Here is an 18,173-nt window from a genome sequence, read left to right on the forward strand (position 1 = left end):
TGATTGTGAATGGCAGCAAACTGCAGCTACCTCCTTGATTTATTTTGTTTCTTCAGATTTGTTTTCAGATAGCATTTTAATCTCATGAAGTCCTGCATCTCTATTTCTTTTCTGAAGGGGGCTGATAACACAAGACAGTGCTCTATTTTTTGGCAATCAAGAGCACACAAATAAGATTTTCCACTGTCCATCACATCACTCATACCTGATAGTATGACACCAAAACACTATGAAAAGCAGACATAAAGGATTTAGCCTGTATCTAAGAAAAGAATTAGGCAAAGTGTACTACTTCAGAATTTGTCTGTGACATTTTTTGGAAATACATAATGCTCCTAGTAAGCAGTAACACCAAAGTTGTGCAAACCAATACAATGAAGAAAACTGCTTTTTCTACTTTCTTCTCAAATATTAGCCTGTACTAAACAAACTTGAAATTGCATTTTGTTTCTTCCCACTGTATGTAAATGATGATCCATTAGTGTATATTAACAGCTTGTTAGGATTTTAAAGGGCTTTAGAAGTTACTTCAAGATCATTAAATTATAAATTAAAAGGATAAATGAACACTGTGTACTTTACTAAGAAAGCAGTTGTGTTCTTCTCCTTACGAGACCTTTTCAGCTGCACTGCATATACAACACAGTACCTAAGCAAGGCAAGCAGGATAAATCTGGAGCTGGTAGCCAGGTCTAACTAAAAAGACAGAGCATAAGGCAATAACATGGTGACAAGGCAGGCCTAATGTCAAGTCTGGAAGACAGTTCATAAGTCATATTAATAGCTCAGACATCTGTACAGCCTCTTTCTATTCTTGCAAGGAAGTGTTCTGATTTAGAATTGAGTGTGGAAGCAAGAGACGTTTAAGTATCAAAAATAAAGTCATTTCTAACTATATATTTGTAGTCATTAGCTAACATTTATGGCAGCAAGTCCACGAGTCATTGAGAGAGACCTCTTTCATGTTTGTCCTCACAAGCTATCACAGTGGATGGAAGAGCTAGTGCAGGACTTGTCTGACAGCATTACCATGTTAAAGCAAGCAAACAAAAAGCTCGACCACCACTACTTTATTTTCTTAGTGAGAATGGCATGATCTAAGTTATGTACCTATGCTGCATAGGTGTCTTTTGCTACCAGAAGCCTACCTGCTACTAAAACATGGCTCGACAGATCTACAGCAATGGCTGCATGGCTTTAGGTGCCCAACTGGAGAAAGCTCAGGTCTGTTATGGTACCAGTGCCCTCACTTGCTTATCTCTGTTTAGAGTCTTAGGAACATCAACTTTATTTTTTCCTCTTCCCTTTTTGTTTTTTAATACCTTGTGCCCTTCCTCAAAAAAAAAATGCATTTTTGATGCATTTGGTCTTCTACTATGCAAGCAGAGGAAAGTTACTACAATTTCTTTGAACTACTGTTCTTGTCTTCTAGGAACGGGTGACTGCAGTACTAAAACAGAAGCAGCTGAGGTCGCTTCTCTGGTGATGCATGACAGTGTGTGGGGGTAGCAATAGTCAGTGCTTTCACCATTGTAGAGAGGAATACTGGGAAAATGCCATAACAAACATCAAGTTTATTGTACCTCTAAATGGAGTGAACAAACTTTCTCTTCTCCCTGAGAAGATGTTTATTAGATATTTAGGAAAAAGAAGTTAAATGTATCATTAGAAATCAATGGCTGTCTTGAGCTGTGTATGCCAAATGTTCTTTCAAGCTTATTATCGCACAGTCACAAGACAGGATGTTTGGGATTTCATGCTCAGCTTTGTCCTGATGGAAATTCCAGATTTCCCCAGAACACTGGTTTCAGTGGTTAATGTGTCTAAATAGGGTTATGTGCAGATATTACATGTGGAAGCCATAGAGTTGATCATAAAAGGTATTTCTTAATGTAACTCAAGGCTAGCATCTTATTTTAGTATAATCAGAATGTATCTACAAGAACTCGTATGATTGGATAAAGATCTAGCTGACTGGAATTTCTCATATTTATGGCAGAAATGGGTTTCCTCTCACTTTAACTATTTTAAACTATACCGTTATTAGCTTTATTCGTAATTTCATTCAGAACTGCCTCTTGCATGTCATTTAATTTTAATAAAGCACAAGATCTTATGAAAAAAACACTTGTTTTTCATAGCTTAGAGTAATTATGCCCTGACCTTTTCTGGCTGTTTGTTTTTGAAGAGTCTTTATTCATTTCAAAACTGAAAGCAAAAAACAGAGGAAAGTTGCTTTCACCTTAGTTCACACACAAGCTATTTTCCAAGCAATCATTCCCAGACGCATAATGACTGTTCTCACAGCACACTGTGAGAATTGGAATCATTTATTTGGAGAAGAAGAGCTTGTGGCCCAAGGACAAGAAGTGCTATATACAAACAAATTTTATTCTTTATTATAAACACTCCTGAATATTCATGACTTTAAAATAAATGTAAGAATAAAAACAGTCCACATACAATTTGAGCTGAATGCTGGTGAAGAAATCAAGTAGTAGAAGTCTCCCTAATGCAATGGACTAAAATGGGCCGGATTTGATTATTCTCAGCTCAGCAAATCATCAAACACAGTGATGGTATTGCTTTCATGGCATTGAACCCATGGCATTGAGTATATGCTTGAGATCTGAAAGTACTAACACCACTTGTCTGATATGTCTCTAAAAATGTGTAGAGGATATAATTTATTTCCTCAAGATTAGTCACTGAGCGTCAGAACAGATTTTTTGGGGAAAAAAAAAAGGAATGGAAGGTTCAGCAACCAATCCTAGGAACAGCTGTGACCTATGGATGGGGTCAGGGTTTGGTTATTAAAAGATCTTATGCTGTCATTCTGGCTTTGCCTTTTTCCCCTTCTCCATTTGTGAATAATAACAGTTGCTTCAGAGATGGAAGGATTAGGGTAAGTGGTCACTACAAACCATCTATGTTCTTTTTAGTGCAGACAGAATATATAGAGTTTTAACTTAGATTAGCAGCTCAAGTTATATTCATGGATGAGATAGGACTGGAGTTCTATGACCTACTCAAAATACTGTACACTAGTTAGTGTGGGTGAAACCCAAAGAGGGTTTCTCTCTGTACTTCAACCTTCGGTCAGGGGAAATCAGCATAGCTGTGTGAAAGTGTCTACCTTACTCCTGTGCTCACGGTTTCAAGGAATAGGGAACAACAGCAGCATAGAAGGTGTGTTTCTGCACATGCTTGTTAGGAATGGAAAACACCGCTCTTAACACTTCTGTCCCATTCTGATGGATAGCACACTATGAGTGTCTTAATGTTCTCTCCTGTCAGGAGCTAATTACTTTTATATAACATTTATTTGAGGACTTAATTTGCTCTTACCGTAGGATGGGAGCAACATATCTGGATGTTCTTCCCAGAGAGACTTTGGTTATAACCTTCCCAGTATGTTGGCATGATTATACTTTTCTGTTTCTATTTACAAATGGAAGGGGCTTTTACAGGTTTCTGCAGCTAATCTGTGCAGCTACTGGGAAATGTCAATACATAAATACATGATTGTATTTTCTGGCTTGATTCTTCTCCAGGGTCCTTGTAGATGCTGCTAACCAAGCAAAGTGACAAGAGTTGAACTTATCTTGATTCAGTGGCAATCCTCCTGGTTCTCAGGAGTGTGAGAGTTCAGGTTTGACTTGATTTTTATTCCATAAATGTTGACATAAGCCCTTTAGCCTGTCTGGCAACAGGGACAGAGCAGAAATAACAAACAGTTTCTACTTTTAAGGAGACTCACACATCCAGCTAAGGAAAAACAATCAATGACCATTTAGCTGTTTCTGACTGAACAAGATGTCTTTAAATTAAGTCTCTCTGCTTCTCATATGAGAAAATATATGGCTCGAAGATAAGAACACTTCAACTTCCTAATTTAACTACTAAATAGACAACAGAATAAAGGAGCTTTATTGGATTGTTTGGCCAGGTGACAGGCCTTGTACGTACTACTACCAGGGTTCTTAGGGAAGGAAGCCTTTTTCCTTAGTGTATCTATCACAGTGAACAAGCTAACCTGAGGGCAGCCTAAGGACCAATGAGAAAGCTAAAATACTTGGTTGTTAGCCTTGTAATTAAATTGTAATTGATGGTATTTTCAGATTACTGTCTTGGTTCAAGAAATTCATTAGGCTAAGAACTCATTGCTGGTACAAGGGACAGCGGGCAGTCACACAGAGGGAGGGTGGGCCCAGTTTTGGGCAGCCTAGTTTTGGATGAGAATCAGCTGGGCCGCTGTTAAGCATAAGCAAATCTAGTTGCAAGTAGTCACTGAAGAAGACAGTCTTGTCATTCTTCTTATCATAACGTATTCTCACGTGTATAAGTTGTAGGGACTGTTCAACTGCAGTGGATTCAATTTAGTGTATTGATCAGATGGATCAAGACAGGGTCAGGACTCCTTGGCATGAGGCTAGACATTCTTAGGACAGAGACTGAAATACTTATTTTGCATTCATCCTGGTGTATTAAGACCTGATTCTCAGTGCAAGTAATTCTAGGACTGCAACAAATTATGCTCTTGCTCTTTGCTTATTAAAGGCAGGGATTATTGTTATCTGCTCATTTAGAAAAGAAAGATCACAAACACTTATTTAATTACAGTTTCCAGAGAGAATTCCAGGGCTTTTAGGTCTGCTTTGTGACATTGTTCTTCATGGGATGCTTCCAGGTAGAATTGGAACACAACTCAATTATATTTGAGTATGGAGAGGCAGTGAAGTGTGTAGTAAATATTATTGTTTCATTAGCAGTACTGCATTTAATTTAGATAGGTGTTTCTGCACAAATGGGAAAATGTGGCACTTTCATGATAGCACTACCTCACATAATAATTGTGGTTGGTATCCCAACCAAGACACTAACAGTGTGGGTCCCACCCCGCAAAGCGTTCAGTCCCTGGGGTAAGGAGGGAAAGAGTAAAGCGGCATATCAGGAGAGTGGCTCAGACACCCCTTAGATGTTTGCTCTCAGAAGGAAATATCTTTTCCGATTCTCTTTTTGGCATGGGTCACAGCACCTGCAGGTAGTTCATAATCCAGACTTCTTACTCTCTCTTCTTCCTCATTACAGACAATGTGATGACCAAACAAGGCAGTGACTGTTGAACCAGAACTACCGTTGGAAGGAGACATTGTTCAAACTGCAATACCTTTGCTTCTTCCATTCTTAGATTGTTCTGTGAGTTGCATCTTCAGACTCCCTCTTAAAGCTGTTTTATGAGACATCTGCAAACATTGTACCAATTACTAGTGTCGCTGGTTAGCAGTGATTTTTTTTAGCAGTCATTCTTTTATCAGAAGAAATTTTAAATTCTTTTCATGCACTCTTCCTTTTTTGCTTTGACAACAACAACCCATTTGCAATTGTAGGATGGTGAAAACAAAGAATTTCTGATAGCAGATTTTTGCATACTGTTTGTATCTAGCAGAAACTAGACAAAATAAGCAGCCTATATCCTTAACTAGTAATGAGAATTTGCTTGCCAGAACTCTCTGCTGTGTTCCAGCTATTTCTATGTTGACAAATCCAAAGAACTATCCACATTGCTTTCAGGGATGCTCCTGGGATAATAGAACCTGGCACAACATGAGAAGCAATCTTTATGATGGTTTTTGAATGAACAGTTTGACATTGAGCCTTCCCTGGCATTGACATGGCTCCCTGGAAGTCAGCAGACAGCCAAGGAAGGACAACTGCATTAACCATGTGTGGCTTGGAAACGACAACTGAGACTGACTGATGGCATTGCCATGTGCCACACTTATTTATGTGTAGTAACCATGTTACCATGCATGGTGCTGTATCAACATGTAAAACTATCGCTCAGAAATTGTTATCTGTAACAATATATATAGGCTTCATTTCTCTCCCAGAGGGGGCTCTGATTTTTGTTTCTGTCCAATTTATGTCCTAGTTTACCAGTTTGTTCATCTCTCAGTCATGGTTCTTGGACTCTTTACTCTTGAAAGGAAAATGTCATCTTTATAGTAGCTTTCTTATGTGAAATTCAGTAATAAGCAATAAGAGCCCTTTCCGCTTTATTGTGGGATGGGCCAAATGCCTGTTGCTTTTAGGTTTTAATTACAACTTTCCATATTAATCAAACTGTTAACATGTACTGCAGTTCGTAATTGATGAGCAGAAGATGACATGCACAGGAATTCACCCACGTGTAGGGAGATTACAAAACAATTTGTAGGGGTGCCACTGACAATCTTGGCACAAAATCACTGGCATGCAGTTTGCCATACAAGTACTGTCTTAGACCAGTGGTCCATCACGACCAATTTCTTGCCTCCAGCATTGCACAAGATGTACTGCTGTACTTTACTTACTCTGTTCAAAATACATTAACACCTTATAAGAGAGAAATGAAGACAGACAGAATGGAAATACATGAGACCAAGTGTTTCCTTTGCAGTCACGTATTCTCTAGTCATCGGACTTCTTAAAATCTCCTTCCTGTCCCAGTGCCTATCCTCCTACCTATTGGCTTCTCTTGAACATCAGCAGACTGTGGTCCCAAAGACTGAGAATATTTCAAAGGTGAATATGCTTTGAATATCCTGTTAATGGGCTTCTTTCTTCCAATTTTATCCTATAAGTTAAAGTAGTTGTAGTGAAATAATATAGAGAGATAAGTGACTTCTTTATGAGGATGGAACATGTAAGTTGGGCTTTAAACATCAGCATCTTACTCTAAAAATGCTTCTATACTTACATAGTAAAATGGGAAATAATGGAACTGTACACTACCCATTAATATTTCGTGTCTTATTTTCTCAAGTGCTTAATCCAGTCTTTGATTGGGTATCTCTTTATACCTCCTGTTTCTGACTTGAAATAAACCATACATACTGGTATTAGGAATTAAAAGCCTTTTGACTTTTAAGATAAAAATCTTTTGGACCTACAGCCCATTTGAACCACAAAAGGTGAGCTGCCAAATTGCTCTCATAAATATCAACAAGTTAAGTCTGCTATGGAAATAAGAACTAGAGCGATTAAGAATTGATTTGCAAAGCAAGGATTGCAGACTTGTTTGTTTTCCCACACCTGCGCTCCACTTCAGAAGTACAATGAAACAAGGCACAACGCACCTTTCCCTTAATTGGATAATGTACTCAAGGGAATATGACCAACAGAGGCTTTTAAGATCACACCACCATTTGCCCAATTATCATACCTAATGACAACACATTGTTCCTGCAAAATGCGTCTTTATTCCCTGGTAGGTTACATTTCCTTTCAGCCTTTTACCTATTGATCCAGCAGTATCTCATGTAGAACAAATTTCTTTGTTGGCAAGTCTTGATTACAAGCTCAGAAAAATCTTTTATGTCCTCTTCTCAATATCTGACTAAGTATGTAGGAGAAGGTCAGTTTAGCATCCTTGGAAACAGACTCCAGAGCTGAGATATTGGACCCACTTAAAGAACTAATAGAAAAAACAATTAAGTGAAGAAGAGGTATTTTATTTAAAGACAACTCATATCCTCCAGCACAAATAAAAAATACAGTTTTTAGAATTACTTTTGGCTTTTATCCATGTTTGTATTTCCTCATTTCTTGTTACATACTTGGATGTAGAACACAAAGCCTGATGGGCTAAGGTTCTCAGGATTTTGTCATTAAATAGGCAATATTATACACAAATCAGTCTTTAAAACTTGCAACTTTGACGTTATTTTTGTCCCTCCTACCAGCATTTCTCCTAAAGTGCTCCCTGTACAGTGGGCTGCTTCTTGTAAGTACATTCAGTTTTGTTCTCACAAAGGTTCTTACCGGTACATTGCATTAGGGGAACATACATAGGCTTTGTATGTCTATTACGAAGCCTAAAAACACTGAATCTCTGAGAAACACAAGTGAAAACACTGTGCTCACCTGCTTGAATCCATTTTGTCTTCTACGCAGACTTCATTTTCTGCATGCAACCTCTGGAAGGTGGCAAACCTGGCAAGTTTTACTTTGGCTGAAAAATGTAAACATGTTTTTTTCTCTCTGCACGAGAACTGAGAGCTTAGCACTCATTGTCACATAGAGGGAAACTTATTATGCCACCAAGTCATTCCTCCCAAGCTGCCAGTTTGAGTATTGATCCCTTGTTTCTGAGTAAGCAAGCCCTGTGGTTGGTCATCATTATTCTAGGACATCTCATTCTAGTGACCAGATCAATAATGTCTTTCATGGCCTCCCGCTGTCTGTTCGTGTCATGCCTCAGCACCTCTGCATCAACTGTTGTTCATCAAGAGCACAGTGAAATGATTCGCAGTGGTGGTGAGAATGCTGTCAGCCACTTCACACTCATTTAGGTCTCAGCTGGGACACAACAAGAAGCTTTGAATGTGCATCATTTGTAACGAGTGTCAATATTAATTTCACGCTGTCCCACACATTGAGGCACGAAGATTTCCACACAAAGACACCCTAGGCCAGGTGTAATGCCAACAGGCTGCTTGTCGTGAAGCTGCCTTTGAGCAGAAGCAGGGATAAATGTAAGTGTTCCCCTTTGCTGTCCAGAGGTAGTCAGGGAGTAGAAAGGCCAGCCACTTGCTAGGGGATGGAGATGACACCAGGATATGCATGTGGTGATAAGGCCAGCGGGGCAGACAATTTTAAAGCTGCAGTTGTAAAATAGAGTGGAGCTCTGTCACTGGCTTACCCACAGTTAGACGTGTGTTAATTTCAAACCCTAAGTTATTCCTGAATCTTCTTGAATCAATGAGGCTAGACCCACGTTTGTTAGTCACAAAATTTGATAATTCCAAAGTTTTTGAACAAGGATACAGGTTTTGTTTGGAACTTCTTAGGCTTCTCAGAAGTGTGGTTTCTTGTTCTTATGTTCGTACTGCTGTGGTGATACAAATCCCATCTCTTGTCCAGACGTGGTTATGGAGAAATCAACTACCATCTAATATAACTGTGTCCACATGAAAGTTTATGGTAGTTAACTGCTGATCCCTCCCACCAGCTTCGATGGTTTTAGCACACTTTACACATTTAGAGTCAAAGGAATATTTGGATCTGCCCTAGAAATGTAAATTTCTAAGTTTATAACGGTAGTACAGAAAAAGAGCTTTACAGAAATTATTTTAAATACAAAAATGCACTTTGCCCCATACCTTCTCAGTCATCACCACATGAAAAAAAAATTGTGGTTTTAGATCATAGCTTGGAGCCTGAAAGAGGCCATGCAAAGACTGTGCTCTGAGAGAAAGGATGTCTGGCAGAAATCCAATCTGACAGCACTTTGTCTGATCATATGTATATACCAATGTACCCTGGATTTTTTGTCTGCATCGTTTTGATGCATGCACATGGGACTTCTGGCTTCATTCAAGAAGAGGCGCTGTAGTTTTCTGGTGTCGATCCCTTCACCTCATGGTATCAAACACAACTATACCCAGCTACTCCTGTCATTCTTTGGGGAGGAATAGAATTTAATTTAAGAGGTTGGAAATACCACTGAGACTTAATCTGCCACGGAGATACACAGCACAGTGAGCCATTCAAATTATGCCCAGCTACTGTTCTAAAAATGTTTCCCCTGCATGCAGACACAAAGACTGGGTTAAGCCCTACTGAAAATGAGCCACACAATGTGAGTGGGTGATGTACACTTCACAGCCTCCCTCGCCTGTCTCATTCACCTTGGTGTCCTCTGCACGGCACAGCCCTGCAGGGCCTGGACCTCCTTCAGCTCCGTAAGGTTGGCAGTTACATTTGGGCAGCTTTGGCTGGGCCTGTACCCCAGCACTTATGCGGTGCCTGCATGACGGACTTCTGTGCAGCTCCAGAGGCTTCCTGGGGTCCAAGAGGCTGATCTCCAGCTGGCCTTCTAGCATGGACAGACACCGCTGGGGCACTCACAATGTACCTCATTTTATTTAGGTCTAAGGTAGCTGTTTATGTAAATTTATGCTATCCACAAGAAGTTCTCTGTCTATATTACAAAAGGGTAGTGTTCCTATGCTAGTAAAGTACTTCTAAGGAAAACATGGGGGGAAAAAAAAACATGAAACATGTGGTTTATCTCCCATGATGAGATCATGACAGAAATTACTATAGCAGTGAAACTCATACCTTAATTCTCATCCTTCACACACTTCAGCACAAGTGTTTTAACAGTGTGGATTAATTATTAAACAGGTCAATACAGTTTGATAAGGGAGACTCCCAATCTTTAATTAGGCTGGTATCCTACTCTGTTTTTGGATCTTGGATAAGTGTCTCAGATGTGATGAATAAATTAATCACCATGAATTGGTGATTAATTAATCTAGTAGTAAGCACTTACATTTTAAGGTATACTTCAAAAAAATTGCAAGTGGATCTATATTAGATGACTTACCAGTGTTGGGGAATTTTTCTTGTTCCCCTAGAGGCAAATCAAACACATGTTATTCTTAAATATAAAAAGATTTAATAAGCAACGCATTGGACAAATCTGCCATAAGCAGATCTATGAGGAGTCTGCAAAGACACAGCATTAGCTGGTTCCTTTTATGCATTAGTACCAGCACTGACCATGTGAGCATTGGCATTGCTTTAAACGCTTTTTGATTCATCCCAGTTCTGTTCACTAAATTCTGTTTACCAAAAGCGGCCCCTGAGCACACACGTTCCATGATTGTTACAAGACAATCAATCCTGTGGCTTTTCTTACCTCATCAGAAAGGAACGGTTGCTCTCTTGCATGGAGTTATTTTGTCCCTGATGTTCCTGCTTCCATCTAGTTTAGGCCTTCTTGTCCCACCTTAGCTGATTCTTCTGTCACAAGGTATCATGCTGAGTTACAATTTGAATTTCCCCTTTACCTGTGGGTGAAAAATTGGACTTGACCAAACACATTGTTCCCATCCTCTGTTCTTAGGGTGTAAGTTTGCTGCAGGCTCAGTTCCACACTAGTAAAACATTTGGGGTATGTCAAAGGTGATTTTAGGTTAATGCCCTGGGTTTGAACTACATAATATTACATAGCCTTTGTGTAGCAGTCTGAATAGCCTGTTAAGTGCTCTAAATCTTGGTGCAGCCCTGGAAACTGAATGAGGTTGCAAATGGTCAGATAGCTTTTATAAAGAGGATTCTGAGCACTTCTTTATTTAGCCTAGAAATTGAACCATCAGCCCTTTTTCATGTTGCTGGGACAATGACTAGTGCTTCTCTAAAGCCTTTATATGAGGATCTTGTCTTCACAAAAGCATTTTTTTTCATTGCTACTTGGAAACATAGGATACTGAGGTACAGAAAGGTACAGTTACCTCATTCCTGTCTGCAGAATTTAATTCTAATTCTGGGTTCAAATATGCAAAATTCAGATGTTTCCGTCCAGATCTGAACTTCATAACCTCAATTCATCACAAAATCCAGCATCAGTTGCTCACTTCAGACCATCTTTGAGTTCGCTGATACTGTACACTTCAGAGAACATTGTGTGCATACGCTGCTCTCAAGCCAACCTCATTCCCTTGGTCTCTCTTACACACACACTTGAAATGGAAGATAGAAAAAAAGGACTTCCTGCATTCATTCTTTTTTTTTTTTGTTTGTTTTTCACCAGTGTGATTTGTGCTTCTAGTGAGATTGTGAATATTCAGCTCACGTAGTACAGCCAAAGCAGAGCCTATACTCACCAGTCCCTTGCAGACAAAGAGAATATGCTCTATAGAAGTTTGTACTTCACAGTCTGTTCCTGAAACAGCTCGTGTGGCCTGAATAACTCAAAGACCATTTCCGCATTTCAGCTGTATCCTGGTGGTAGCTGCATTTTAGTGGATGGAAAAAAGTCCTTAGGTATTTTAGCTGGAGTTTGCAGAGAACTTTGTGTGGAAAAAGCGATGCAGAAATGTATTAATGAATTAATAATAGTCAGTTTTCTTTATGGGTTTCTAACTGACCTGAATCTTTCCATGGTTCCTGAATCCACTTTACCACTAAATTGGTTTGAATAAGACCCCATTTTTGCTAACCCAAACCTGTCCTTGTCTGTACTTCAATGCTGCAAGTTCAGCTTCATATATAGCCTTTATGATAACAGTATCATAACAGTATCAGTGTGAGGCAGGAAAAAACATTGTTTAGACAGCAAGAGCTACTAACAAGACATTGCGAACGGGCAGTGAAGTTCCTGTGGTCCCAGACCAGGACAAACGTAGTCAGTCTGAATGATGCAGTGCTATTCAAGATGTTCAAAAGAGTTCAGACTAATGAGTCACATGTTGACATTTGATTGTCACTGGTTATGATGTAGCTGAATACTGCATCAGAGGAGCAGTATGAACTTTAGGGACAGAAACATGAACAGTGCCTACCCACTTGTTCGGGGTACAATTCTGTAGTAAGCAATAAAGGGTTAATATGAAGTCTTAGCCTAGAAACTAGATATGAAATACAGGTTTCAGGCCCAGTTTGAGTGTTTGCTGTTCCTGGAAGTTGTCAGTATGCGCAGTTCTGTTCTGACCCTCTTTTTATTTTGTCCTCATAGAACCCACTATGTACAATAATCTCTCTGCAGCAGACTAGTCATGCCAGAAAGAGTTACGAAGTTGTATGTCTCTTCCCTGAGGTTTGTAGTTTAGACATATCCTAAGCAGTTATATCCCAGTCTTTTGATTCTTCTTTGTTTTTCAAAGAAATGCAATTTTATTTTGTCAATGGTTGAAAAATGGTTCCACATTACCAGTCAGAAGATGGAAGCTCTAGGCTAAAGGAAAATTGAAGAGGCATACCTCGTTTCTGACATGAGTGCTGTGAATTGTATATGTGTTGGCTTTGTTCTTGATGAATGTCAAGGGCACAGATTAATACCCTTGAAGGAGCATTAAGGATCTGGGGTTTGTGTTCCTTTACACCAGGGTGTGACTCTTGTGGCTCATAGCACAATTTTAATGAGACCTCATTCTGATTCATCATGATCATCATTCATGATTCTTAAGGAATCAGAGATTAAATTGTACCAGAAGTACATACAGCTTATCTACATCAACCACCATCGGTCTTCTTGGCATTACAATGATTACATGAGGTTGGCTGGTCTATATAAAGCCTGCGTATAGCAGGAGGACTTCGTCACGTAAAAATGTAACTGGATTTGTGCTTGCTAGAAGAGGATTTCCAGCACACCCAGCTTGTAAACTTCACTGTTAATAACCTTGATTGTGAGCTTCTCATGGACACTACAATGTTACATCGCTTCTCTGGACACTAAAATGACTACAGAGAAATGAGACATTTTGCTTTTTTTAGCTTTTCCTTGTTCACTGGGGATTTATTTGTGTGGAAGATTTTCCAGCATGTGTGTGTTTGGGGCAGACTCCACACAGGCACCCAGCTTGCAGAAAAGCACCTAGATATGAGGAGTCTACCTGTTTTCCCAGCAGCACCTCCCTGATGGACAGAACAGAGAGAACCCAAAGGGAAGCTTTATCCACAGTGTTCCTGTGAATCACCTTTGCCCGGCTACCTTAGCTTGGACAGTCCAGTTATCTTGTAAGTATTTGAAAAGTTGGTCCACGTCCCCCTCCTTCCCTCCTGTGTGAGCTCACACAGATGCTGCTTGCACAGCACAGTCCAGCACAGCACCGTACCTCACTGCACCACGCTTCACCGCATGGCACTGCAGGGCATGGCACCTCGCCGCACTGTGCCTCACTGCACTGCAGGACACGGCACCATCCTGCACTGCATTGCATGGTACCACACGCCATGGCTCTACACCGCAGCAGGGGCTGGCACAGAGCACCTTTGGGCCACTGGGCCTGGGTAGTACTGCCCCTTGGCGCAACCACCTAACAGACCTCCCAGACAGAGGACAGACCACCACTGTTACAGCAATGCAGGCAGGCTTGCCCTCTTCAAATTGGGCTTAAAACCTGCTCAAAGGTCTGCACTTCTCCTTACTGCATTCAGCAATGTGGCAAAGCAGGTGGCAACCACAGCCTCCACATCCACAGCCTGCCCTGTTTCAGGCTAACTGCAGGGTGCAGCACACACCAGTATGCACATCTGCACCCCTGGATTGATTCCTGGGTGCATTCTGGACTGGGAGGATGGGAGTTTTGGGTGCACATCCACTTGCTGTGTGGCCATTACCAGCTCATTTTGAACCGCTGGGTTTGAAATACTGAATTACCTTAGGTTTGGTTTATAGGTATTTGTGGAGTGGACATAGAATTTGTTCTGCCAAGCACCGGTGGGCTTGCAGGTCAGGCCAGCGCCACAGCTTTTGTACGCAGCTCCAAGGCTTGGCTTTGCCATGTGCACCATGACGCCTGAGGACCCCGCGCTCTCCTGGAGCACAGGTGCTGGGAGCTCCCCTGCCAGCGGCTGCTGCACAAGGTGCCACGAGCCAGCCGGCCAGCGGCCGCAGCATGAAACCCCCCATGGCTGGGGCAGGGGGGCGGGGGAGCTGCTGGGCTGCAGGGCCCAGCGGGGCGGTGGGAGCTGTGTCCGGGCTGCCCTCGGCACCTGAGGCCCGACTGTGAGGGGAGGGAACGGCCGGCGGGCACTGCCCAGGGCTGCTGGAGGGGCTCCTGTGCCAGCCCAACTGCAGCGGGCTGCCAGGAGCGGCAGGTGGCACTGCTGGCTTAAAAACCAGAAGAATGCACCCCATCAGTTTGTTATGCTCACACGCCTCTTGCAGCAGCTATGCCTCACCAAGGGGAAACAAAAATGTCCAGAGTTTTATCCTGGTTCTCTGAACACTGCTGGGAAGCACCAGCAATCTCTTCAAGAAATAAGAGCAAATGTACAGGCATACACTGCGAGGTGTAGTTCAGATCAGCAGAAGGGATTAGATGTGTTCCCTCAGGGGAGCCATGATGCTGAACATTGTGCTGGACTGGGCCCCTGTCCTCTGAGCTTCAAACTCCCTATGCCTGGAAATTTGGGAAGCCCTCTCCCCCTGCCTTGACTGGTGTAATGCGATTCAGTTGGGAGTGGACCCACCGACATGGGAAGTGCTCTATCAGCTCTTAGTATTCTACGCAGATTTTGCAGAGTTTGGATTTGGCTGGGTGAAAGGCCTTTAAAAAATTAGGAAATCCTGAATCAGAGTGAGAAGGGCATGAGATTTCCTGCAGTGCTGTAGGCAAAAACAGGGCTGGTCGGCAGGGTGCCAGATGACCAGGGAGGCAAACAGCAAGTTTGCAGATGACACAAAACTGGCGGAAGTGGCTGGTACACCACAGGGCTGTGCTGCCATCCAGACAGCCTGGAAAAATGAGCAGACAGGCACCTCAACAAGGAGAACTGCAAAGTCCTGCGCCTGGGGAAGAACAGCCCCATTCACTAGTAAATGATGGGGGCTGAACAGCTGGAAAGCAGCTCTGCAGAAAAGGACCTGGGGATCCTGGCAGACACCAAGCTGAACCTGGGGCAGCAGCGTGTCCTTGCCGCAAAGAAGGCTCGTGTCATCCTGGGCTGCAGCAGGCAAAGTATCGGCAGCAGGTCGAGGGATGTGAGCCTGCCCCTCTGCTCAGCACTGGTGAGGCCACAGCAGGAGTGTTGGGTCCAGTTCTGGGCTCCCCAGGACAAGAGAGACGTGGACATGCTGGAGAGAGTCTGTCAAGGGGCCCCAAAGGTGGTGAGCCACAAGTATTATTAGTCTTTGTGAAAAACTCAAACTTCCCTTCAGCTCAAAATCACATTTTTTTTTAATATAGCATCTCATCTGCAGAGAAGGTTGGACATATTTATCTAGCTCAATAGCATTGATTTGAGGCTGACTTGCTTGGAAATGGCACGTGGAAAAGGCTTATTTTTTAATTACTATTTGCATTCATTATTTTTGCTTTATTAACTTCCTAGGGTGGATTGGAGCACTTAAAACAGACAGAGCACTTTGCAAATGAAAGTGCATTATTTTTCATCACATTATTGCATTACACCATTATCCTGAGAGTAAAGTGCACCCTTCAAGTTATAACAAGCTGTAATTTCATTGAAGGCTCCCTAGTATTTCTGCAACACTATAGCGTAGCTGCAACAATTTAGTCACAAGAGCCAGAAAATCAAATTGTAGACCCTTTAATACCCAACCGGGGATACTCTATTGCTCTAATACATCCCAGCTTGGGAATGTTTCTGCTGTACTGAAGCTGGATGGGTTGTACCTTTTGAAGACATTTCAAGCCATAGTAGTCATTCAGAGCCAACTTGGCATAGCTGTCCCTTTCTGCTCCTTAGACGTAGAGGTTGGAGCCGAGTCTGTTTGGCAATGAAGGGGTTGTTTTCTCCTGCTCTTTGGGAGGCTGTGCTCTGCTGCTTGAGCCATGAGGAACAAGAGTGAAGGAGACCTTGAGAGAATGCTTTCTGCAACTGAAGGTAGCTGCTGACTTTGAGATCTATGGAAGCAAGCCAGGAAGCAGAGTTTATTGGAAGTCTGTTTGCTTACAACACAGTGAAGGAATCTCACTGCGGTACAGTAAGTGCTGCACATTTTGCAGCACACATTTTGATTTCGTGCTGGTGTTGTAACTGGGTGCACCTCATTCTCACTGTTGCCTGCAGATGCCTTGTGAGCAGTCATGCATTTTTGATGCAATGCTCAGCCCAGCCTGAAACACAGAAGTGTTACGATACCTGGAGCTTGGTTTGAAACTCATTGTTGAAATACAAACCGCTGTCTCACTAGTACAGTAATGTGGCATGGCTCTATGCACATCAGTGCAAGAACAATTTCTGATCTTGGATTTTGTGAGCTGTTCATACACGTACCTAGGACTAAGCAAGTCCCTGATGAGGAACCACTCCTGAGGAATTTCAAAGCAAATCTCTGTTACCATTCTTGGACTTCTGGGATTTAGCCTGAAAAGATTTCCCTTAAAGCACTTTACTGCCTGCTGTTTCTTGGCTGTAAAATCCTTCTAGCATTTTGTAATTTGACAGTTTTAATAAAATTTACTCCATTGTTTTATAAGGGAATTTTCTCTCCAATAGCTGGCTTCTGAGAAAAACAGGGTTTAAATTCTACCCCTCTCAAATTTCTTCCAGCGGTGACTATTTTATCAGTGCACATTCTATTTTGTATTCCATCTTTGTTATGCTGCAGCTCACAAAATTTTCATTCTGTTGCAAAGCAACATGATTTCACTGGGCTTTTAACTGATGACTTGCAGTCTTTCTCTAATTACCCTAACTAGGACTTTGTTTATCATGTGGGTATCACACGCTTCCTAGATGTTACTCATTGCTAAACACAAGAGAGGAAATAGGATGTAAATCTTTTAAACTAATATTTTGCAGAAGAGATTCCCCTTTGATCTTTAATGACTTTACCCCACATACGAACATTTTTACAAAGTTTGATTAATTTTTGATTCCTTCAGCTTCTTCATACTTCTGTAACCCTTTCTACGTGAACACTCTGAGACAGACAGCTTCTGTTTGGGTGAAATGGAAAGAGCCGGGGTGGAAAGTGCCCCCAGATTTCTCATGTGGAGACTGAGCCAGGCAAAATCAAGTCATAACAGCCACCTCCTCTGCATCAGCCCAGTACGTAACAGAGCAGGCAGGATACAGAGCACTTGTTGGGAAGTACGTCCATCAGTAGAAAGTTTTCCCTCTCTCTCTCATTACTTCTGTTGAAGAGGGCAAGGCAATAGAGGTTGAACGCATGTCTGCGGGGAAAAACATGTCCCACGCAACGCAGTACACAGCCCAAACACAGGTGTTTCCCAGTGCCATCTCTGGTGCTGTCGGTCCCTCAGCCTGCTGCATAGCGGGGTATGTACCGTGTCACGTGCTGGAGCCTGTGCTCTGCCCAAACTCCTCCCAAATGAACAACCCCCTCTTAATTACTTTTTCCTCATTGGTTCCAAATCTGTTACATCTGTACCCAAATTTGGTGTTTCTGACACTGCTACATAGGTAATTTTGGCCTGATACAGGTAACCTAGATGAAGGGAGCCTTGTTTCATATCTCCATTCTGATCCTATGGTCCATGCTGGTTATATTTAATTCCATTGTATGCTTTCTAGACAAAATTATCTTACTTTAGCTTTAATACCCCTACTTACTACTAATTAAATACAAACAGTCTTCATAACCCATTTAGTGTTCATACAATACTTCTGCCCTTGGACAGTGTTTATTGAACCTCTGTTTTCCCTCAGAGGTCTTAGCTAGCTTTGAAGCCATTCAAGTGGAT

The 18,173-nt window shown here is 41.8% G+C and overlaps 1 protein-coding gene across 7 annotated transcripts in view; it reads left to right on the top strand.

Moving 5' to 3' along the window:
- The window catches only part of TMCC1 (transmembrane and coiled-coil domain family 1), a 135,627-nt gene that overhangs the window by 23,708 nt on the left and 93,746 nt on the right, over window positions 1-18,173 (top strand). For 5 of the 7 annotated variants that reach the window (XM_072044561.1, XM_072044567.1, XM_072044565.1 and 2 more), the window contains one exon: window positions 13,401-13,512. The exons of 1 other annotated variant lie outside the window; for it this stretch is intronic. The gene's annotated coding sequence lies outside the window, so the exon portion shown is untranslated. The remainder of the gene's footprint in view (window positions 1-13,400; window positions 13,513-18,173) is intronic. One more of the 7 variants, XM_072044562.1, reaches the window with a different exon arrangement.

This window comes from Anas platyrhynchos, chromosome 13 (genome assembly GCF_047663525.1).
Source record: "Anas platyrhynchos isolate ZD024472 breed Pekin duck chromosome 13, IASCAAS_PekinDuck_T2T, whole genome shotgun sequence".
Taxonomy (NCBI): domain Eukaryota; kingdom Metazoa; phylum Chordata; class Aves; order Anseriformes; family Anatidae; genus Anas; species Anas platyrhynchos.